At 47.7% G+C, this 24,209-nt stretch overlaps 1 long non-coding RNA gene across 1 annotated transcript; it reads right to left on the reverse strand.

Moving 5' to 3' along the window:
- Positions 1–2,916: 2,916 nt before the first annotated feature.
- LOC119566859 lies at positions 2,917–24,080 on the reverse strand. The gene is made up of 4 exons (XR_005226305.2): positions 24,032–24,080; positions 11,999–12,115; positions 11,198–11,348; positions 2,917–4,784 (listed from the first exon to the last, which is right to left on the reverse strand). It is a non-coding gene; the product is annotated as an uncharacterized LOC119566859 (long non-coding RNA).
- Positions 24,081–24,209: the final 129 nt, after the last annotated feature.

The raw sequence follows: 24,209 nt of genomic DNA on the forward strand, positions 1-24,209 counted from the left end.
TTATAAAGTATCCATTGTGAAAATTACACCTATTTAAAACATAATGGCTGGGTACACAAAAGACCTTCGTGCTGGGATATCTATCTATTCTCATGGATCCCATAATTCTTGGGCAGCGATTGGATGGCTTGCATTCTACAGATGGTACAATCTGCATTGCACTGCTTTAGGGATCCCTCAGAGTCTCTTGGTAACAGGAGTTAGATGTTCTGGAATGTGCCTCATTATCAGTAACAGAGCATGATGTCATGCAACCAGAGGCATAAAGACGTTAACTGCCTGGGAATAAGCATTAGGACAGGAGTTCTAGGCCCCCATGGGATGTGCTTGCAGGTACAGCTCGGAACATTCTGCCACTGCAGACCCAAAAGCATAACTCTACTCCAAAGACTGAAGGGTGTTTGTCCAAGTAGACCGTGGAGAACATTTGGCTAACTGCAGTTTATCTAAATTGAAGAGAAGCTGAAGGAATAATCTTTGTTTACACTCTAATTTAGATTATAATATCTCCATTTTAGCAATTTATCACATTTTTTCTGGTTTGTACAGCGTTCTTTACATTAGATACATTCATTTCCATAGAGCTAAAGAAATTTCCTAGGTTTAAAAGCGTCTATTTCTCATACACTAACACATGAGGGGTTAAAGAACATTATGTCCAGCATAATTTTACAACTCCAATCCAAGTAGCTAGAGACTTTTTTCTCTAGCCTCTGAAATAGCAGTTGTAGTAATTTCCTATAAAGGGGAGTGTTAGGAGATTGACAGAAAGGCAACTATTCAATGATTCAAAGTCTCAAGTGAGGAAGGAGTTATGGGCAGGGAAAGGCAGAGTTGGAGTCCAAGTCCCTTTATTTGGATCTGGATGGCAGCAATCTGGAGCCATTGCTCCAGTTTAGATTAGATGCCACGTTAGGACAGTCCTAACATTTCCCTTCTCCCTCTCAGTTTTGAGCCTTACATTGTGAGAGCACAATATTCTTTTCACCATTTATTTCCAGCATCACCACAGACACAGTAAAAGGCGCCATCTACAGGCTGACTGTAGACACTACAGCCTTTTAGCTCTTTAGCTTCCCCCCTATTATAGGTCCTAGTCCTGTGAGCTGCCCTGTTATCTAAGGATGCTCACAACTGGGGTACCAGAGCATGGGAATATCCTCCACTGCACAGATTGTTCGTAAGCCATGACTCCATGTGTTTGTACAGTGCCTATCACAATGGAGCCCTAACCCTGACTGGGCTCTCTACGCACAACAATAATGTAAATATTAACAAATAATAAATGCATGTGACAGAAGTGACTAGGAGAAGCATTTCCAGGGGGAGGTTAGTTAGGTCTGCTCATAAATTGCTTATTATTATGAATAATTATTATTATTTGTGCTGTGGTAGCTCCTAGCAGCCCCAACCCCATTGTGCTAGGCACTGTACAAACATAGCAAAGAGATGTCCTTGTCCCAAAGAGCTCACAGTCGAAGTACTTGTCTGTGCAGTCAGGTGCTAAGTGACTAGAGTAAGCAGCTGAGGGGTAGATGCAGGGGTGGCCCTAGACTAGCTGCCAGCAACCGGCACCTTGGCAAACCATGCAATCGGCGCCCCCTACCCCCAAACTGCAAGGGCAGATCTAGGCTGAGGTTTTTGGTAAACTAGGAAACATTTTGCCCCTTTTTTCCTTTTAATGTTTAAGAGTTTTTTTAAAAACAGAGGCTTAATTATTCAGTTTGTCCGTCCATCTGTCCAACCAATGTTTCTGAGATCTGAACATTTCATGTCTCTATTTTATCTGAATAGATTTGTACACGACAACTAGATGATATTTCAGTCCAATTTCAAATAAAAATGCATTAAAATGTTAAATTATAATTTTATTTATTACAAATCCAAAATCATCCATTATACTATCCTGCTTTAACTGCCATTACCACCACATCCAATGTAGAAAGAAATAAGAAAACTCTTCAATGAACTTTAACCTGTATTTACAAAACACTCAGAAAACACTCTGTGCTCTTAAAACATGACTTTTTTTGCTTTTAATTTTGAAAATTCAGTCACTAGTTCTTTTAGATCCAGTTTCCAGCTATTCCATGCTCTATTGACATTGTGGCAAGTCCAACAAGTCTCTCTTGCACCATTGTTGAACGCAGATACGTTTTTATCAATTTTAACTTTGAGAAGCTATGTTCCCCATTAGCTACAGAAACTGGCAAAGTTAAAAGAATGCATAGAGCTATAAAAATGTTTGGAAAACTGCCTGTGAGTTTATTTTCACAAACAAACTTCAGTACTTCTTCAGGAGTGGAATGTTTCAAGCTCTTGTAAAGAATAGTTTCAGTGATAAATGCTCCAGTCGTCTCCTTCAGTGGTACGAAACCCAAAAAATGTTCCTTTACGAGCACTTCAGCATTATCTTCATCTGCAGACTTTTCCATATCCACAAAACGAATGATCATCGTCATTTGTTCAACATGACTCGCATCTGGTGTACAGTCCAGTATTATTGAAAAGTATTTTGCAGAATGGGCAGTTTCTACAATTTTCTTTTTAATGGCATTTGCTAGGATTTGAATCAGGTTATTCTGCATATTTTTTCCTAAGTAATGAACGTGTATTTCATGATCAGTTATTTTACGTAAATGCTCCTTCATGACTGGATCAAACAAAGCTAGGTATTCAACAAATTTTAAAAAGTTTCCATTACCTGGAGTGTATAATTTTTCATTTCTGCCGCAGAATGTTAAATTTTGCCCACCGAGAACTCTCACTAAATCAATCATATGCTCTAATATTTGTTGCTAATATTCTTCTTTTTCCTTGATCACAAGTAAATTTTCTTCATCAATAGTTTTTCCTTTTTTCAATCATAATTCAAGTTCTTTCTAATTTTGAAAAAACATTCCAAATGTTCTGTACTTCTTTCATGTGAAGAGAGAATTGAAGATATGTTTTTCCAGTCCTTCGAGTCATTTTCAGTAAGTGATATACCAATTGCTTGATTTCTAAACAACTTGCAGCAAAAGCAAAACAAAAAGAGTCCTTCAACCATGAATACTGTAACCAGTTTCGATTAATTTCTTCCCCATTAATGAGTTTCCTCTTGTAATGCTGAGCAGAGAATTTTCTTGTATTTCCATCCTTAGGGAAGGGAAATTCATGAACTTGTTCGGGTCCATGTTCCACGAGAATTTGCCGCACACTGTCATCACATCTGGGCCATGAATTTGGGTCCCAATACTGTAACTCGTTTGTAACTTCCTCATCCTCTCTTCCTTCTACTTCATTTACTTCAATTTCTGAATGTGTCTCTGAAGGTGAATACATTTTTTCCACTTCCATATCAGTCTGATGCTGTGAGCTGCCTTCATCTAGAAGTAAGTTTCCATCATCTTGAGTTTCCAAACTGCTTTTTTGTGGATGTGAGCTACCCTCCTCTCCAAGTAAAATTCCTTCATCTGGATGCTATGAACTGTTTCCATCTTTATTTGGATTAAAGAGAAGATATTTCAGGAAGGATCCCTGCTGTTTTGCTTGGTTCTTTTCCTTCTCAGCCTTTCGTTTACAATACTCAGCTCCTGAGAATTTTATTCTTTGCTTTCTGCCATGGGGCATTTGAATATTGTTATGTACTGTGCTCCCGACTGCAAGCATTATAGCGTTAAGGATGGCTGACACACCCACCACATGGTTGGCAATTTAAACCACATTGCAGCCATCCCAATGCGTCTTTTCGCTGCTTAAAGGTTCAATGATTAGTAACATACACTCACTTCCCTATTAAAACAGTTACAGCATTTACACAGAAACAAATTTTTCGACGTTATAACCCAACACCAGTTGTTTGGAAAGTAATCCCCTTCCTCACGGTTACCCGCTTGGAGTGTGACGTCATCACTTTCATAGTCTATTAAGCGTTAACGCTGTTACTTTTCTTTTATGGACCTTATTTATTACATGTGAACCAGTTATAACAAAGAAAAGTTCATAATTATATAGCTCGATAATAACACTAAGGTTTAATAATGTTTGAAGATACTCACATTTTGGATTTATAATGCTGAAAGATGTTATTCTTTATTCTTTGGCACCAAGAAACACAATTTTCCACAGTATTTGCTCGATTCTTAACCATATACCTGCAACGTGCGTTAAAATGATTGTTTGACATGTATCAACTCATAATATCTCTGCTCTACATGAATTTCCGGCTATGCGACCTTGATATATATTTGAGTTAGGAGTCACTAGCATTGCAGTTCTTGCCACTGGTGGATGTGTTTCATTGTGGCCGAGTTATTGCTTATCAAAATTGTGGAGTGGGTCATTTTGACCCTACGCTGCAAACTGAAATTTTTTTTTGCTAAAATATTATTTATTTTTGCAGTAAGTAAAAGATCTGACATATTGATAAATTCTCAGAAATGTAGAGAAATTAATTATAATTCATATTCCCGCCATACATGCACAGCAATTGAAATAATGACATCTTTGTTATTTTTTTTCATCTTTTTCATTTTTTTCCATTTTATTTTTTTTTAATTTTATTTTTTTTCCTCAAATTTGGTGCCCCATTTAACTTGGCACCCTAGGTGACTGCCTAGTTTGCCTATATGGATGGGTCGCTCCTGGGTAGATGGGTTCCAGGGCAGGGCAAAGGACAGCCTAGAATGGAGGGGTGGGTTAGAACACTAGGTTACATACCTTAGGGAACCATCCTGCACTGGCAGGGGCTGCCTGCGCAGGACTTCTCTGACTCATTTCTGAAGTTGTCCATGAAGCATTCTCTGCCAGGGAGAAATTAGATTCCACTTAGTATGTGCCTAACATGCACAACAGAACTGCCCCTATTGTATATAGTATGCTGGGCTTTCTGTCATAAACACCAGGAATGTGTTTCTTTTAGTCCCTAGTTCAGTTTCTCTTTCTGAACGGGAGAGTGGAATCCCAAAGGAGCATCAGATTATAAAGTCATGATCATTTGCTCATCTGATGCCATTTCTCTATCCTGGATGCGTCAGGCAGAGACGGTGGGGCGGGGAGATCTGCAGTTGGGGCATGCTTCCAGAAATCGGTGAAGAACTGTGGCTGAGATGATGGTTGTGGGCTAGATTGGAATTTGACAACCTGCCCTCCAGTTTTTGTGATCATCTAGTCTGACCACCTGTGTAACATGGGCCAAAGAACTTTCCCAAAATAATACCTAGAGCAGATCTTTCAGAAAAAACATTCAGTCCAATTCAAAAATCGCCAGTGACAGAGGATCTACCACAACCCTTGGTAGATTGTTCGAATGGTTAATTACATTCATGGTTAATTCTGGTCCGAATCTGAATTGCGGTCTGGCTTCATCTTTCAGTCATTGGATCATGTCATACCTTTCTCTCCTAGATTGAAGAGCCCATTAATAAATATTTGTTCCCCATGAAGCTAAGGAGCCTTGCAGAGAATGAACTGTCTGAATTTCCTCCCCTGTTCCCCCCTTTCTGGGGCTGGGTAGGGAAGTAAATTACTCCCCTCCTGTATGGGAGTGGCTGCACCACTCCTGGAGAAGAGGGGTTAAAAACAGCCTTGGAGAGGGCTGCAGGTGGGAAAAGGAGTGAAAGCACCTGTGTGAGTAGCTGACCACAGGTGTGGCCAGCTCAATTAGGGCCCAGCTGGCCCTGATAAGAGGGTTGGGGGCCAGGAGCTGGGGGAGTCTCTCTCCAGCCCTGGAGGGAGAAGGGCTAGCTGCCTGAGAGGAGGTCCCTGAACTGGAGCAGTGCTTGGGAAGGGCAAAGGGAGCTGGGGAGCTCTAGCCTGGTAAACCCTCAGACTGCAGGCCTTGGTGAAGGTCTATGAAAAGTACTGGAGCTGCAGAGGGGCAGCTCAGAGATAGGCAAAGGCAGCAGGTCCTAACCTGTTGCCAGTGATGAGTGGCCATTACACTACAGTCTGCCCCAGGGAGCAGGGGCTAGATGATGACTGGCAGTAGCCACTGGGGCAAGGTGGGTTTAGAGGATTGGGGGCTCACCTGGGAGCGGGGGTACTGCAGAGGGCAGAACCCCAGGGTAAGGGGCACTGGGGTCTGGGAGGGACATGGGGCCAGTGGCAGGCAAGACACTGGCCTGCAGAGGGTGCTCTGGGCTGGAATCGAGCTAATTCCCAAGATGACCAGCAGGAGGTGCCGTGACAGTGAGTCAGCTCTTCGCTATACCTCCCTTTGTGTGCCCAGCCAGCTACTGTGGCTGGTAAGTAAGAGGATGGGGCCAGGGCTCCCCTCATTCTCCTCTGCTCTCCTTTCCACCCCCTTCCTCCTCCCTTGCCCATAGTGGGGAGAACTGGACAAGTAGCCCCTGCTCTCCCATCCAGGTGAGCATGGTGCAGGAGGGAGCCTGGATCTCTGTTGCTTGCCTCTCACAGTCCCTACAGGGCTGTGCAATCTAGGCCTATAAGGGCCACAGGAGCTCCAAGACCCAGGGCAGAATTCTAAGAGTTCCTTTGCCAGTCACCAGAGCATGGCTGCCATTTGGAAGCTATAACTGCCACTTTCCCATCCCAACTTCTGCTTTCTAGCAGGCAGAAAGCCACCAAGATAAAGCCCAGCTTCCTGCACAAAAAAATGGCAGATAAGTGGCTCACCACCAGCAAGTCCTTTCGGTAACAGAACACCTGCACTGGCACCATTGGCCTCTTAAGCTGAAGGTAAGGGAGAGAAACACAGAGAGGAGTAACTGGCACCACTGGAGAACAAAAACACCTGGCTTAAAATGGCACCAGCAACACCTGACCCAGAGGTGTGCTCTAAATGCTAAAATGTTTGACTAGTAAGTGCCTCTGCCACAGCAAGGAGCTGAACTGTTCACAAGTTCAGAGCATCCTGCATCTTTGCTTCTAGCTAGTCTCTCATCCTCCCTTGCTGTGATGGCTCAGCCTGCTTGGCTGCCCTACAAACTGAAAGTGGAACCTCCATAAGTCACCAACCAAGGAGCTGGCTGTGGAGCGAAGGACAAGGGGAATGAGCAGCAGAGAGCTAAGCAGAAGCTGGGCCCCTCTCATGTTCCACAGACTCAGGGCACATTGAGCACTTTAAGATTTCCCGCTAGTGCCAGGGGTAGCAACAGTGTAAGCTCGAGCGTAGATAACTTGCTGGTGGCCAATGGCATTTCTGTCACTGTCATTTAGACATGCTCTGAGCAGGGTGAGATGACATGGTGGTAAAACGGCCAGCACTTTGTCCCCACTAGAGCTCCCACTGCGCTAGAGGGCCCAACCAAGCACAGGGCACCACGGAGATAGACTGGGTGCATACACATAATCAGTAACAACTCCTGCCCCAAAGAGTTTACAATCCAGGCCAAGGGTGGGAGAAATGAAGTATCATTATTGCCATTTTACATGTGGGGAAGTGACAGGCAGCAAAATTAAAAAACTTGTCCAAGGTCACACAGGGACTTTGGGGTAGAACTGGGAATGGAACCCAGAATCCCAGTCCAGTGCCTTACCTATAAAGCCATTCACGTCTATTTTAGTGGTTCAGCCTTGATGCATGCTCTTGATATAGGCTGGTTCTATTTTGTTCTTGCTTCCTTGCATTTCCACTTGTCTATTTTCACCCTGTCCTAGCTATGTGTACACCTAATTCCCCTTCCTTCTCTTCCCCACAAAAAATAAACCAGGCCAGATGCAGCAGAAGTATAGAGCTGTATATATTCATAATACAAGGAAATGCATCTTAAGAATGCCTGCTTTACACAACAGCTGGGCCATCGAGGTCACCTGGCAGCAACAGCATCTATGAAAATGAGGCAAATCATAAGGTGCGGAATGATCCGGTTGGTACCCATGCTTACTTAGCTCATAAAGAGCAGTTGCTGCTCCGTAAAGGCAAATATCTACAGATCCAGCTAGTTTATCTCTAAGAGTATGTCTACACAGGGACGAAAGCCCTGCAACAGGGCTGCGGCTGGCCCAGGTCCGCTGAACCGGGCTTACAGGCTTGGGCTTCAGGACTAAACACTGCTGTGTAGATGTTCAGGCTTGGGCTGGAACCCAAGCTCTAGGACCTGCACCCTCACAGGGCCCCAGAACTTAGGCTCCAACCTGAGCTAGAATGTCTACACAGCAGTTTTTCAGCTCCAGAGCTTGACCCTCATGAGCCTGAATCAGCTGACCCAGGCCAGCTGTGGGGTTTTTATCCCTGTGTAGACATACCCTTTGTCATTAACTTAGTGCAGGAGTACAGTTCTGGGAGCAAGGTTAAAATGGATCATACTTACTGTAGTGGGGCTCAGAAGGGGTTAAAAGCCAGCCCTTGGAGAGGGCAAGGGCTGAGAGAAAAGGCTAGGCTGACTGGGGAAACAGCCACAGCTGAGGCCATGCCCCATCAGGCCACAGCTGGCCCTATAAAAGGGCTGAGAGCCAGGAGCTCAGAAAGACTCTCTCTAGCTGTGGAGAGAGAAGGACCTGGCTGCCTGGGAGAAAAGGGTACCTGGAGTGGAGCAGGGTTGGGGAAAGGCCAGAGAAGCTGGGGAGCTCCAGCCTGAGGCCTTGCTAAAGGCCTATGAAGGTATTGGGGCTGGGAGGCACAGCCCAGAGATGGGCAGCAGCAGCTGGTCCAACCCCCTTGCCGACGAGTGGTTTACAGACTGTAGAATGCCTCAGTGAGCAGGGGCTAGAGGGTGACTGGAAGTAGCCCCGAGGCAAGGTGGGGATAGTGGGTTCCCCTGGGAGGTGAGACCCAGAGTGTGCGGGGCACTGCCAGGGGGCAGCACCCCCAAGGTAAAGGGGCAAGGGAGTCTGGGAGGGACACGGGGGGCCAGTGGGAGGTGAGACACCGGTCTGCAGAGGGTGCTCTGGGCTGGAAGAGCTAATTCCTGAGACAACCAGCGGGAGGCGCCGTGCCGGTGAGTCTCGCCTGGCTACGCTTACACACACAACCCTTTAACTCCGAGGTGGGCAAACTGCAGGCCACATCTGGCCTGCGGGACCCTTCTGCTGAGCTCCCGGCCCCTCCCCTGCTGTTCTTCCCTCTCCCCCACAGCCTCAGCTCACTGTGCCGCCGGTGCAATTCTCTGGGTGGGGGGGCTGTGAGCTCCTGGGGTAGTGCAGCTGCAGAGCCTGGCCTGACTCGGTGCTCTGTGCTGCACTGCGTGGCTGGCTCCAGCTGGGCGGCGCCAGCCATCGGCACTCCAGGCAGCGCGGTAAGGGGGCAGGGGCTTTGGATAGAGGACAGGGGAGTTTGGAGGAGGTGGTCAGGGGGTGGGGGTGTGGATAGAGGTTGGGGGCGGTCAGAGGGTGGGGAACAGGGGGTTTGAATGGGGGCAGGGGTCCTGGGGGGAGCAGTCAGGAAGGAGGGGGGTGGTTGGATGGGGTGGTGGGGGCCAGTCAGGGGACAGGGAGAAGGGTGGTTCGATGGGATAGGAGTCCTCAGGGGGTTGGATAGGGTTTGGGGGCCGGGCCATGCCTGGCTGTTTGGGGATGCACAGCCTCTCCTAACCGGCCCTCCATAAAATTTTGTAAACCCGATGTGACCCTCAGGCCAAAAAGTTTGCCCGCCCCTGGTTTAACTGCTCATGTGATGTGTTTTTTCAGAACCATCTTTCTCAGCCCTTAGTGAGAGATGTTTAAAGCAGAGTTTTCTCCCTTACCGCTCATTGTATTCTTTCTTCTTAATCCTGCAATGAAAGCCATAGACTGAGTTTGTGATATTGCTGCAGCTTACAAGGCTGTCCTCAGAAGAGGATTAAAAGAACTCTACACCATATCTTCAAACAGAATGGGAAGTTGGGCTTGAAGGGGAAAGGTAGTGTTGAAAAGCAAACTGAAAACCATAAACAGGACAGTTGGCCTTTGTATGTGATCCCATGTTTCAAGTTTGCGCTAATTCTAAAGTCTCTCTTCAAATCAAAACCTTCTGCTTTATATTAAAAACATTTGTCAAAGCAGATATTGGGTCTTATGCTGTTGCATAATAACTATGCTGTGCAGAACAAATCATGCAGTAGCTACTGGGTATCACTCATATTTATGAAATCTGGAATCTATGCTAAATCTTGGGGGTGAAGACTGTTTGTATTCATAGAAATGCACTGATTACATTATAGGTGGACTAGTTCAATTTTGTCCAGATAGATATACTCACGCTGGAATTCATATTTAGCCAACCCGTTACATAGTTATATTGGGAGGGAGAATATGGTGTAATAAATTAGAAAACTTTCCTAGCTCAGTTAGTTCTTCCAATGCAATCCAACAGAGCACAAGCCCATCTTACTGGGAGCTATAGTCCTTCACCATCTGTTTAGAACCTAATTACAAATGCAAAAAAACCCCATGTGCTTTACAATTGCACCAGTAAAAAGCTGTAAATGATTTAAATGCATGCATATGTTCCCTGCAGAATTCAGCATGCATCTGTGGCTTCTTCTCGTCACGTTAGAGACACAAATCAACGGAAAAGTACCCAAATCTGACTGACAGAATGTCCCTATAATGGTGATCTTTATACTTTCTTTTTTAAATGGTAAACAGGGCTTTTTTGTAGCAATTCATTCAACTGCATTTTCTTCAGTTCCATTTTAAAAACTGTTTCTCACCATTGTGTAAATAGAGTACAAATCACTCCATAAAACTTGCAAAAGGGGAGGAGCAGAGAATCAGAGGGTGAGCCTGCAGCTGGCAGTCTATATTTCAAAGCACGATTTTTTTTCTCCAGAGTGAAATGCTACAAGATACAATGATCCTGTCTGGGTGGGTATGGGATCAGACCAGCTGCCCTAGAATGCTGCATCGCTGGGGGCTGATGCAAAGCCTATTCAAGACACTGGGAGTCTTCGGTGGGCTTTGGATTAGGCCTTGAGAGAGTCTAATTTCACAGTTGAAGCTCCGCTTCCAGGTCTTGGTGCTCCCTCAGCCCATGTAAGAGACCAGCAGCATTTTAGAACACTTAGTTTAGGTGCATGTTTATATATGGATGGGGGAAGCAGGTAGTTAATTTGAGGCGTGGCAGTGGGGGAGTGCAACTACCAAGCAACTATAGCTTTAAAAAAGTGGGACAAAAAACCATAGGGCCAATGTTTTAAATAGTCCAAAACAAGTAGGACTGTCCCAGGAGCATGCATTGCCCTTGACTGTAGAGGTCAAGGTAGCAAAGTCTCTAAATGCAGCTACTGATGAGCTGCTGAAGGAAGGTCAGAGAGCAATGACTTGAGAGACCCACCTGTAATAGGGAAATCTCTTAACATTCTGCTGGAATCAGTGTGGTGATGGAAAAACACTGATGCTTCCCCCTTGGGGCTCCCTTCCCATACAAATCAAACTGACAGGACAGTGGTAATTAGGAGTGAAGTCAGACTGGCTGGCCTGTGGACCTAGATGGAGAGAAATATACATACAGCTCATTAGGCAGCATGTGAACTTTGCAGATTGGCTTTAGGGTTAGGCTGCACAGACAGAACAGGAATTGCCACAACATGCACAACCCGCATGTTTGCCTTATTCTAAAGTCACAGGACTAACTCTGACAAATCGCCCCTCTACTCCACGTTCAACTCATGGATGTGGAGCCCCAGCTCCTGGAGTCATGTAGTTACCAGACATCTGTCATGTAAAAGTTTTAGCTTTCATGGTTGCAGAGAAATACTTGAACACATGAGCAGAGTGGGACCTATGCTACTTCAAAAAACAGATGGCATATAAAAAAAAAAACCAAATTATTTTTACCATCTTACTTTTCGGAGGGGCGGAGAGAAATGATTTGTGACTTGTGAACATTTGGGAGTGGCAGTATAGTGGTAGGGAAATTGTTGGGGAGGGGAACAGGGGCACATTGCTTGGGGCATATGCCTGCATATTATGCTGTAAGTGGGTCTGTCTCCTCCACTCCCCACCAGCACCTCAGCCAACTTCCTTCCCAGTGCAGGTACCCCACTAGCCTCTTCACTTTTCTGGTAAAAGCCTTTATTTTTGCCTGGCTGGGCACAACTGAAAAGACAGGCCATTTCTATTTCAGCATCCTTACCATTCCAGGCTTGTCCTCACCAGAGAGGAGTGGAGAAGCTTCAGTTTTATCTTTGTTTTGTCTTGTATCCTCTGGCCACACCGTATATAAGTGCTGTGCAAAACTGGCCTGTATCACCTGGAAGTTTGGAAAGGTTCACATGAATCTTTTATTTGGTTTCATTTCACATGGGTTCGCACTCTTGAATTTTGTAAGAATCCTTCAACAGTCTTACATCCGTTAGTGAAACAAATCAAAACACTGTAGCACTTCAGCTGGTTTTGCCTCAAAACTATGTGAAATGACCAGCTTTTCCCAGTTGCGCTGTGAAATCATAAATTGACATAGGGTCATGATTCTGAACACTCACAAAGAACCTAGGCTGAGCTCACGGATGGCAAAGAAACACAATCATCTGAATAGCATCATATGATTTGGGATAGAGCTAGTCCAAAACAAAAAATGAGGGGGGTGTTTCATTAAAAAAAATTCAAAGGAATTTTAGAAATTTGAAAATCTGATTTTGTGACAAAAGTTTGCGCAAATCTGTTATAAGCCTGCCCTCAGAGGAGGGCAGTGGACAAAAGATTAACTCATACATGATAAATTCCCCTGCTGGTCCTTATTAAATGACTAAAGGATAAGGTGTTATTTAGAAAGACACTAGTCTACAACTGCTTTGTGGTAGACTTAGATTTACTGGGAATGGCTATGTTAAACGTACTGTTGGCTGCTGCTTGCAGGGAAAGACAGGTAATGGTGGAAAAGTTACCTTTTTCCATAACTGGTATTCTTCAAGATGTGTTGCTCATGTCCATTCAACTTAGGTGTGTGTGCTTGCCACGTGCTCTGGTGCTGGAAGTTTTTCCCTCAGCAGTTTCCATAGGGAACTGGCTCTGGTGCCCCCTGGAGTGGTGCGCATATGCCATGGTATAAGGGGTGCCCCCGGCCCCTCCACTCTCAGTTCCTTCTTGCCAGAAACTCCAGCGGGGGAGGAGGGCGGGTCATGGAATGGAGATGAGTAATGCATCTCAAAGAACACCAGTTACGGAAAAAGGTAACTGTCTTTTCTTCTTCAAGTGATTGCTCATGTCCATTAAACTTAGGTGACTCCCAGCAGTACCCCTGGAGGCAGGTAAGGAGTTCAGACATGTAGATTGCAATATAGCTCTGCCAAACCCAGCATCCGCCCTGGCCTGCTGAGTGATGGCATAGTGGGCCATGAACGTGTGTACCGAGGACCGCGTCATGGCTTTACACATGTCCTGGATCGGAACGTATACCAGGAAGGCCACAGAGGATGCCTGTGCTCTAGTCGAGTGGGCTCTGATGATCGGTGGCAGAAGGACTCCCGCTAACTCATAGCAGGTCCGAATGCAAGAGGTGATCCAGTCAGAAATCCTTTGTGTGGACGCTGGGAGGCCCTTCATTCCATCAGCTGTAGAGATGAAAAGCTAAGTCGACTTACAGAAAGGGTTTTGTCCAATCTAGGTAGAAAGCCAGAGCCCTTCTTATGTCCAAAGCGTGAAAGCACCTCTCTTCGTGAATCTCATGGGGCTTAGGGCAGAAGAGCGGAAGAAAGATGTCCTGGTTCATGTGGAAAGTGGACACCACCTTGGGGAGGAAGGCTGGGTGGGGCCAGAGCTGGACCTTGTCCTTATAGAAGACCATGTATGGCGGTTCTGAGGTCAGGGGTCGCAGCTCGGAGGCTCGCCTCGCTGACATCACCAGGAAAGTACCTTTCATGATAGGTGAGATAGGGAGCAAGAGGCCAAAGGCTCAAAGGGTAGGCCCGTGAGCCTGGACAGAACCAAGTTGAGATCCCACTAAGGGGCCGGGGACTGCACTTGAAGAAAGAGCCTCTCGAGGCCTCTAAGGAACCTGACAGTCATGTCATGGGAGAACACAGTCTGCCCTGGATTGGCGGATGAAAGGCTGAAATAGCCAGATGTACCCTGATAGGAGTGCACCTGGCCCTAGTTCCTTAAATGAAGCAGGTAGTCTAAGATTGACTGCACCGAAGAATGCGAAGGGGAGATACCCCGTTTGGCTGCCCAGCGGGGAACCTTGTCCACTTTGCCAGGAAGGTCTGCATAGTCGAGGGCTTTCTACTCTCAAGGAGGACCTTCTAGATCCTGTCCAAACAGGCCTGTTCATCCGGGTTCAGCCACGCAACATCCACACCGTGAGGTGGAAGGATGAGAGGTTGGGGTGCAAGAGTCGGCCGTGATCCTGTCGGACCAGCAGGTCCGGTCAGTTCGGCAGGGGCCAGGGAGGGATCGCTGACAAGCTTGATAGCGTCCCAAACCAGTGCTGGCGAGGCCACACCAGGGAAATCATGATAACCTGCATTTTGTCCCTCTTGATTTTCACTAGGACCTTGCTGATGAGTGGAATCGGAGGGAATGCATACATCAGGCTTCCTGCCCATGGCAGGAGGAAGGTGTTGGAGAGGGAGCCCATGCCCAGACCCCGTCTGGAGCAAAACCTGTGGCATCACCTGTTTTGCCTGGTGGCGAACAAATCCACTTGGGGAGGATTCTGTGGTTGATCCAAAAGTCTCAGAGACGGAGTGCCCCTTGGCAAAGGGCTGAGGATCATGCTCCACCTTGCCTGTTGATATAGAATATCGAGGCTGTGTTGTCAGTGAGGACTCTGATCACTCTGCCCAACAGGCGAGGTAGGAAGACCGTGCATGCTCTGCACACCACCCTGAGCTCTTTGACATTTATGTATAATGTCGATTCCTCTGGGGACCACATACCTTGGGTCTGGAGGGTGCCGAGGTGCACCCTGCAGCTGAGGTCCAAGGCATCCGAAACTAACTCGACTGAGTGAGGAGTGCTGACAAAGGGAACTCCTTCCAGAACTTTCCCGGGGTCAGTCCACCATCTCAGCGAGGTAAGTACCATCACAGGGATGGTGACTACCTTCTCCAGGTGGTCCCTGGACTGGAAGTAGACTGTCGCCAGCCGTTGCTGCAGGGGTCGCATCTGGCATGGAGCACCTAGTAGGCATAGGCAAACCCTGGCCGTGGTCAGGGGCAATGTGGAGACTTCCGCGATGAGGTCCGTCAGTGCCCTGAATCTCTCCACCAGCAGGAACGCCTTGGTGCGGTCGAGTCGAGCACCGCGCCAATGAACTCTATCCTCTGTATTAGTGGATTTTTTTGTCATTCACCAACAGGCCAAGGTGACAGCACATGGCTAGCAGCATGACGATGTCCCCTTGAACCTGGAGTTGTCCTTGACAAGCCAGTCATTGCCATACGGAAGATCTGAATACCTCACGTCTGAGGTAAGCCGCCATCGCCGACATGCACTTGGGAAATACCCGTGGTGCTGTCGCTAGGCCAAACGGAAGGACCATAAACTGATAGTGGTCAGGACCTACCGTGAACCGGAGGACGCGTCTGTGTCCCTAGAAGATGGCAATGTGGAAGTACGCATCTTTCAGATTGAGGGCAGCATACCAGTCTCCCAGATCCAGGGAGGGGATGATGGAAGCCAGGGAGACCATGCAGAACTTCAGTTTCAATAAGTAGCTGTTCAAGCCCTGCAGGTCTAGTATGGGCCGCAGACCGCCCTTGGATTTGGGGATTAAAAAGTATCAGGAATAGAACCTCTTTTTCCTGTACTCCACAGGAACTACCTCCACTGCATCCAATTGTAGTAGACCCTCTACCTCCTGTATGAGAAGATTCTTGTGAGAGGAGTCCCTGAAAAGGGATGGGGGGTTGGAAGTAACTGAAGAGTGTAATCCTGCACCCCCGTATTGAGGACCCATTGGTCTGATATTATAGACACCCATACAGGGAGGAAGGAAGAAAGGTGATTGGCAAACAGAGGGGAGGAAGGATCCGGGGAACAGTCCGGTATGTTGCCATTGGGCGTACCCTCAAAAAGGGCGCTTGCCCGTCAGCTTACTGCAGGTTGAGCCTGCCTGAGATGTAGATGGGGGTTCGTGGCCAGGACACCTTTTGTAGCCCCTGGATCTTTTGAGGGGAGGCTCCTGGAGAGGGTGGAACCCCTGGCTCTGAGGCTGCTGTGGCTTAAACCACTTGCAGGCAGGGCTGGGGATGTACAGGCCCAGTATTTTTAGGGTCGTGCAGGAATCTTTCAGGCCATAGAGTTTAATATCTGTCTGTCCTGTGAACAGGGCATGCCTATCAAAAGGGAAGTCTTGCATTGAGCCTTCGAGGAAAGACCAGAAAGGAGCAGTCATGAAGCTCTGTGCAATGAGATGGCTGATGCCATGGTATGGGTGATGGTGTCCGTAGTGTCCAATGCCGCCTGGAGAGCTGCTCTGGCTGCAGTCGTGCCCTCATCCAGGATCACCCGCAACTCCTTCCTAGAAGCCTCAGGGAGGGCGCCCTCGAACTTGGTCATGGCCTGCCACATATTAGAAACATAGCAGCCTAGTAAGGCCTGATGATTGGCAACCCACAACTGTAGACTAGAGGACGAATAAACTTTACGGACAACCAAGTCTAGTCTCCTTGAGTCTTTATTCTTAGGTGTAGTCCCCCGTTGACCCTCTCTCTCCCTGTGGTTGACTGCCTCTACCACTAGGGATTTGGGAGCAGGGTGGGTATAAAGGTACTCATGGCCCTTGGATGGCACAAAATACTTGTGCTCCCCCCTCTTGGAGATCAGAGACAAGGAGGAGGGGGTTTGCCAGAGGGCATTTGTAATTTTAGCGACCACCTCATGTAGGGGCAAAGCTGCCACGGGGCAGAGAACATTAAAGAGGGAGTCTGTGGGTTCCTCTATCTCCTCCACCTGCAGGCCGAGGTTGATGGCAATCCTCTTTAACAGCTCCTGATGCACCTTAGTATCATCCTGGGGCACCGGTGGAGGGGGCCCCAATGTGGCCTTGTCTGGTGACGAGGAGGAGGAAGCTGGTACCACGGCATCCTCCGCAACCATAGGTGGTCCAGTGGCTTGCTCGCCCACCCACTTCCTCCTGTGCCTGCGGGGTCCCGGCAGCCAAGGCCTCTTGGGCTGGACAGGGGCGGGACAGGGCAGTAGCTGGTCTCTCCGAAGCTCCGGATACCGAGCAGGCAACCTGAGAGGGCTGAGTGAACCCCCATGGGTACCACTGTGCCGACCACAAAGTCTGAGGCCACGGGCCTGCCAATGTAGTCTGCACCGTAGGTGCCAGAGGCTGTCCAGCTGCGAGAGAACCTTGCTCTGAACCTGAGTCAGAGCCCGAGTGGTCGTGCCCCTGTGACCGAGATGGGGTTGATTGGTGGCTCTGTCCCGATCGGTACGGGTCCCCCCCCCTCCCAGAATTTGATCTGGCTGACCTCAACCAGCACCTGGCTCAGGGCCTCGGTGACCAGTGGCGCTCAGCAGATCCGTGATGGCACTGAATGAGCAGTACTGGGATGTGGAGCAGGATCAGGAACTAGAGTGGGCCTGGCGTCATGAAGATGTAGCCACACGTGGTGATGCTGCCCTGGGGGATCGGTGATGATCCGGGGAATGGTATTGTCGGTCGCTCGACCTGTCCCTACAGCGGTCCCTCAGTGCCACAGAGATTCTGGGTGCAGACTCCGAAACTCCTGCTGGGGGGTGCATGTCTCCAGAGGTCTGTGCCTGGTTACCAGCGAGCCGCGCCTTGAGCCTTTCTACCCTTGTCTGAGGTCCAGAGACCAGATGGGACTGCGAAGCTTCTGCCTATCATATTCCGAAGCGTGTCAGTTGTGAGAGGGTGACCGTTGGTGGGACGTTCTTTGCGACGGGAAGTGCTGCCAAAGAGGTGGAGACTCTGGTGATCCCAATGTGGGTTTACTCTGGGCCCGGGACCCCGCAGGGGGCGGAGTGAGAGGCACTGGGAGGGACATAATGTCTTGTGCTGCTTGCAAGGCCTCTGGTGTGGACAGCTGAGGAGGCCCTCCACCACTATCTGGGGTAGCCGGTGGGGAGTGGGCTGGGCTACACTGCTCAACCTGAGCTGGGGCCCCGAATCCTGAAGGGGGTGAAAAGGCGCCTGAAACAGGGCCTTGGTCCACCCCAGACTTGTCTTTTTCCTTACGGGAAGCTGGAGACCTTCCTTGTCCCGTCTTCCTGGGCTTCTTGGCTGGAGACCAGTGCTGGCTCATAGATGGGACTGGCAGGGCGCCGTGCACCGAGATCACGGTGCTCGGTGCCGAATCAGAGCGCTGCTCCAGCATTGGGGTAAGGGCAGACTCCAGCAGGGGCACCTTCAAATGAAGGTCATGCTCCTTCTTTGTCCTGGGCTTGAAGGACTTGCAGATTTTCCACTTCTCACTAACGTGACCTTCGACCAAGCACCGTAATAAACAACTATTATGGGGCTCGCTAATGGGCATGGGCCTTTTACAGCGATCGCAGGGTTTAAAGCCTGGGGACTGGGGCATGCCCCATCCTGAGGCAAAGTCCCTTTAGGGACCTACTAGGTCTCTAATAGGTTGAACTAAACTAGAGGGAAACTATATACGATAATATTTGCAAGAGGCAAATGAGTTTGAATGAATGAGAAGTAACACATCTAGCTGAAGCAGCACGAGTTCCATACACTGTCACTGGTGGCAAGAAGGAACTGAGGGTGGAGGGAGCTGGCGGTGCCCTATATGCTGCAGCATACGTGTGCCACTCCAGGGGGTGCCAGAGCCAGTCCCCTACAGATACTGCTGAGGGAAAAACTTCTGGCACGGATGCATGTGGCAAGCGCACACACACCTAAGTTGAATGGACATGAGCAATCACTTGAAGGTGGTAAATGTTCTTCAGTATTTCTGGAGTACTGATCAATGCTAAATTGAAGCAGGATAGTTCATTTGCTCGCTCGTCTTTATTCTGGTAGATTGCTGTGAGAATATAATTCTTGAATTTTAAACCAGGCTTAACAATTTAATTCCCCATTAAACACTTATATATTTTTATAAGTGCCAAAAAATTGTTTAAACAAAATCAAGAACATAATTGTTGTTACTACTATTTCCACCAAGGCATCTGTAAGAATGACTTTGGCATTACAGAACCTAATTATTCTATATTTGGAATTTATATGCCCCACCTCTACCCGTATCACCATGGTATTTGAATACCTCCTAATTTTTAAGATACAACACCCCTGGAAGGTAAGGAACTGCTATTGTCCCCATTTTACAGGTGAAGAACTGAAGAACAGAGCAATTAACTGCCTTGGCTCAAGATCACATGGGAAGTCTGTGGCAGAACTTGGAATTTCCCAAGTCCCAGGCTGGTGCCCTAACCACTACCCTGTCCTTCCTCTCAATACATATAGCTTTGGGTTTTGCTTGGATTCTTCATCAGAGCTTTTCTATCTTTCTGTTAAAAGGGCAATCTTCTTTATGTAATGATTTCCATGCTCAGTTATTTGCAGTTTAAAAGCTTGAAAATAATCTCTCTACCCCGCTTGACAAGCATGAATTCCTTTTTCCCATCTCAGAGCATCTAAAGGAACTGAAGTAAACTGCAGCCTTTTGGTTTGTGCTACCAACGCTGGATTCATTTGCGTTGGAAGGAACCTCTAGCCCCCTCACTAATTATTCCTTCTGAGAGCTGGGTGTCAGGCCTAGCCTGGAATATCTTCAACAACAGTGGCTGTATAAATATGTTTGCCAGGTCATTGCATTGCTCTGCAAAGCCACCTTTCTTCAAAGGCACTTTTTGCTTAGTATTTCTGTTGCCATTCTTCTATACTCCTCAGTTTGATCTCTCTTGCACAGCACAGCAATGCACACAATGCATCACATGGCTTTGCCCATGTTGTATACAGAAAGAATTACTTCCCAGCTGTTATTTGCAATACCCTATAAATTATGTGTCTCTCTTTGCAGCAGCATCACAGCACATGCTCAAATTGTCATTGCCTTTAGATCTTCTGGGGTGTTGTATTCTGACCAGGATTCTTCCATTTTATATTTATGTCTGATTCAGTCTCCTACGCTGAACCTTTATTGATTTCCCCTCTCCCCTCATTTATCTAACTCTCTTAGATTAATAACACTGTAAAAGGTAAGAGAGAAATCCCTCCTTGTTTGCATCACCTGTAAGTTCAGTAAGCAGTTTCTCTGCATCTTCCTCCAGCTCATGTGAAGGTATTGCATTATAACTGGCTCCAAAACTCTTTGAGCCTACCTCACTACCCTTCCTATAACTACTCTGAGCCTCCAACAATGTGTTTATCTGAGATGCAGTCTGGTCTAATAATCAGAAGAGGATTGGCATAGTCAGAAGTTGTGGATTCCATTACTACTTACTGTTCTTTTACTCCATCAGACATTGCCTTCAAATTTTGTGAGCACAGTTTTGATTGCAACAGCCAGGCAAATGATGTCAGTTGCACTACTCATTAATTGCTGGCATAAAAGCAGAGGCCAGGTTTAAGCTTCTTATTTTTTCCCTCCATCTCTCTGATATCATGGAATCATAGAATATCAGGGTTGGAAGGGACCTCAGGAGGTCATCTAGTCCAACCCCCTGCTCAAAGCAGGACCAATCCCCGACTAAATCATCCCAGCCAGGGCTTTGTCAAGCCTGACCTTAAAAACTTCTAAGGAAGGGGATTCCACTACCTCCCTAGGTAACGCATTCCAGTGTTTCACCACCCTCCGAGTGAAAAAGTTTTTCCTAATATCAAACCTAAATCTCCCCCACTGCAACTTGAGACCATTACTCCTTGTTCTGTCACCTGCTACCACTGAGAACAGTCTAGAGCCATCCTCTTTGGAACCCCCTTTCAGGTAGTTGAAAGCAGCTATCAAATCCCCCTTCATTCTTCTCTTCTGAAGACTAAACATCCCCAGTTCCCTCAGCCTCTCCTCATAAGTCATGTGTTCCAGTCCCCTAATAATTTTTGTTGCCCTACGCTGGACTCTTTCCAATTTTTCCACATCCTTCTTGTAGCGTGGGGCCCAAAACTGGACACAGTACTCCAGATGAGGCCTCACCAATGTCGAATAGAGGGGAACGATCATGTCCCTTGATCTGCTGGCAATGCCCCTACTTATACATCCCAGAATGCCATTGGCATTCTTGGCAACAAGGGCACACTGTTGACTCATATCAAACTTCTTGTCCACTGTAACCCCTAGGTCCTTTTCTGCAGAACTGCTGCCGAGCCATTCGGTCCCTAGTCTGTATCGGTGCATGGGATTCTTCCATCCTAAGTGCAGGACTCTGCACTTGTCCTTGTTGAACCACATGAGATTTCTTTTGGCCCAATCCTCCGATTTGTCTAGGTCCCTCTGTATCCTATCCCTACCCTCCAGCATATCTACCATTCCTCCCAGTTTAGTGTCATCTGCAAACTTGCTGAGGGTGCAATCCACACCATCCTCCAAATCATTTATGAAGATATTGAACAAAACTGGACCCAGGACCAACCCCTGGGGCACTCCACTTGATACCGGCTGCCAACTAGACATGGAGCCATTGATCACTACCCGTTGAGCCCAACAATCTAGCCAGCTTTCTATCCACCTTATAGTCCATTCATCCAGCCCATACTTCTTTAACTTGCTGGCAAGAATACTGTGGGAGACTGTGTCAAAAGCTTTGCTAAAGTCAAGGAACAACACGTCCACTGCTTTCCCTTCATCCACAGACCCAGTTACCTCGTCATAGAAGGCAATTAGATTAGTCAGGCATGACTTGCCCTTGGTGAATCCCTGCTGACTGTTCCTGATCACTTTCCCCTCCTCTAAGTGCTTCAGAATTGATTCCTTGAGGATCTGCTCCATGATTTTTCCAGGGACTGAGGTGAGGCTGACTGGCCTGTAGTTCCCAGGATCCTCCTCCTTCCCTTTTTTAAAGATGGGCACTACATTAGCCTTTTTCTAGTCATCTGGGACCTTCCCTGATCGCCATGAGTTTTCAAAGATAATGGCCAATGGCTCTGCAATCACATCCGCCAACTCCTTTAGCACTCTCGGATGCAACGCATCCGGCCCCATGGACTTATGCTCATCCAGCTTTTCTAAATAGTCCCGAACCACTTCTTTCTCCATAGAGGGCTGGTCACCTTCTCCCCATGCTGTGCAGCCCAGTGCAGTAGTCTGGGAACTGACCTTGTTCGTGAAGAAAGAAGCAAAAAAAGCATTGAGTACATTAGCTTTTTCCACATCCTCTGTCCCTAGGTTGCCTCCCTCACTCAGTAAGGGGCCCATATTTTCCTTGATTTTCTTCTTGTTGCTAACATACCTGAAGAAACCCTTCTTGTTACTCTTAACATCTCTTGCTAGCTGCAACTCCAGGTGTGATTTGGCCTTCCTGATTTCACTCCTGCAAGCCCGAGCAATATTTTTATACTCATCCCTGGTCATTTGTCCAATCTTCCACTTCTTGTAAGCTTCTTTTTTGTAATTAAGAGCAGCAAGGATTTCACTGTTAAGCCAAGCTGGTCGCCTGCCATATTTACTATTCTTTCTACACATCGGGATGGTTTGTCCCTGTAACCTCAATAAGGATTCTTTAAAATACAGCCAGCTCTCCTGGACTCCTTTCCCGCTCATGTTATTCTCCCAGGGAATCTTGCCCATCAATTCCCTGAGGGAGTCAAAGTCTGCTTTTCTGAAGTCCAGGGTCTGTATTCTGCTGCTCTCCTTTCTTCCTTGTGTTAGGATCCTGAACTCGACCATTTCATGGTCACTGCCTCCCAGGTTCCCATCCACTTTTGCTTCCCCTACTAATTCTTCCCGGTTTGTGAACAGCAGGTCAAGAAAAGCTCCCCCCCTAGTTGGTTCCTCCAGCACTTGCACCAGGAAACTGTCCCCTACATTTTCCAAAAACTTCCTGGATTGCCTGTGCACCGCTGTATTGCTCTCCCAGCAGATATCAGGGTGACTGAAGTCTCCTATGAGAACCAGGGCCTGCGATCTAGTAACTTCTGCGAGTTGCCGGAAGAAAGCCTCATCCACCTCATCCCCCTGGTCTGGTGGTCTATAGTAGACTCCCACCATGACATCACCCTTGTTGCTCACACTTCTAAACTCAATCCAGAGACTCTCAGGGTTTTCTGCAGTTTCATACTTGAGCTCTGAGCAGTCATGCTGCTCTCTTACATACAGTGCAACTCCCCCACCTTTTCTGCCCTTCCTGGACAGCTTATATCCATCCATGACAGTACTCCAGTCATGTGAGTTATCCCACCGAGTCTCTGTTATTCCAATCACATCATAATTCCTTGACTGTGCCAGGACTTCCAGTTCTCCCTGCTTGTTTCCCAGGCTTCGTGCATTTGTAAATACGCACTTGAGGTAACCTGCTGATCGCCTCTCTTTCTCAGTATGAGGCAGGAGGCCTCCCCTCTCACGCGCTCCTGCTCGTGCCTCCTCCCAGTATCCCACTTCCCCACTTATCTCAGGGCTTTGGTCACCTTCCCCCGGTGAACCTAGTTTAAAGCCCTCCTCACTAGGTTAGCCAGCCTGCTTGCGAAGATGCCCTTCCCTCTCTTCATTAGGTAGAGCCCGTGTCTGCCTAGCACTCCTTCTTGGAACACCATCCCATGGTCAAAGAATCCAAAGCCTTCTCTCAGACACCACCTGCGTAGCCATTCATTGACTTCCACGATTCGACGGTCTCTACCCAAGCCTTTTCCTTCCATGGGGAGGATGGACGAGAACACCACTTGCACCTCAAACTCCTTTATCCTTCTTCCCAGAGCCACGTAGTCCACAGTGATCTGCTCAAGGTCATTCTTGGCAGTATCATTGGTGCCCACGTGAAGAAGCAGGAAGGGGTAGCGATCTGAGGGCTTGATGAGTCTCGGCAGTCTCTCCGTCACATTGCGAATCTTAGCTCCTGGCAAGCAGCAGACTTCTCGGTTTTCCCGGTCGGGGCGGCAGATAGATGACTCAGTCCCCCTGAGGAGAGAGTCCCCGACCACCACCACCCGCCTCCTTCTCTTGGGAGTGGTGGTCATGGAACCCCCAACCCTAGGACAGTGCATCCCATGCCTTCCAATCGGTGGAGTCTCCTTCTGCTCCCTTCCCTCAGATGTATCATCTGGTCCACTCTCCACATTAGTACCTGTGGAGAGAACATGAAAATGGTTACTTACTTGTATCTGCCCTGCTGGTACATGGACATTCCCCTTTTTTCTTCTGGAGGTCACATGATGCCAAATTTCTTCACCATCCTTCTGTCCCTGATGTGCAGCCTGCTCTGAATCTTCAGAACCTTGTGCCCGTAAAAGCCTATCCTGACATCCGTCCAGGAAATCTTCAGTTTCTCTTATG

This window comes from Chelonia mydas, chromosome 7 (genome assembly GCF_015237465.2).
Source record: "Chelonia mydas isolate rCheMyd1 chromosome 7, rCheMyd1.pri.v2, whole genome shotgun sequence".
In the NCBI taxonomy this organism is placed as follows: Eukaryota; Metazoa; Chordata; order Testudines; family Cheloniidae; genus Chelonia; species Chelonia mydas.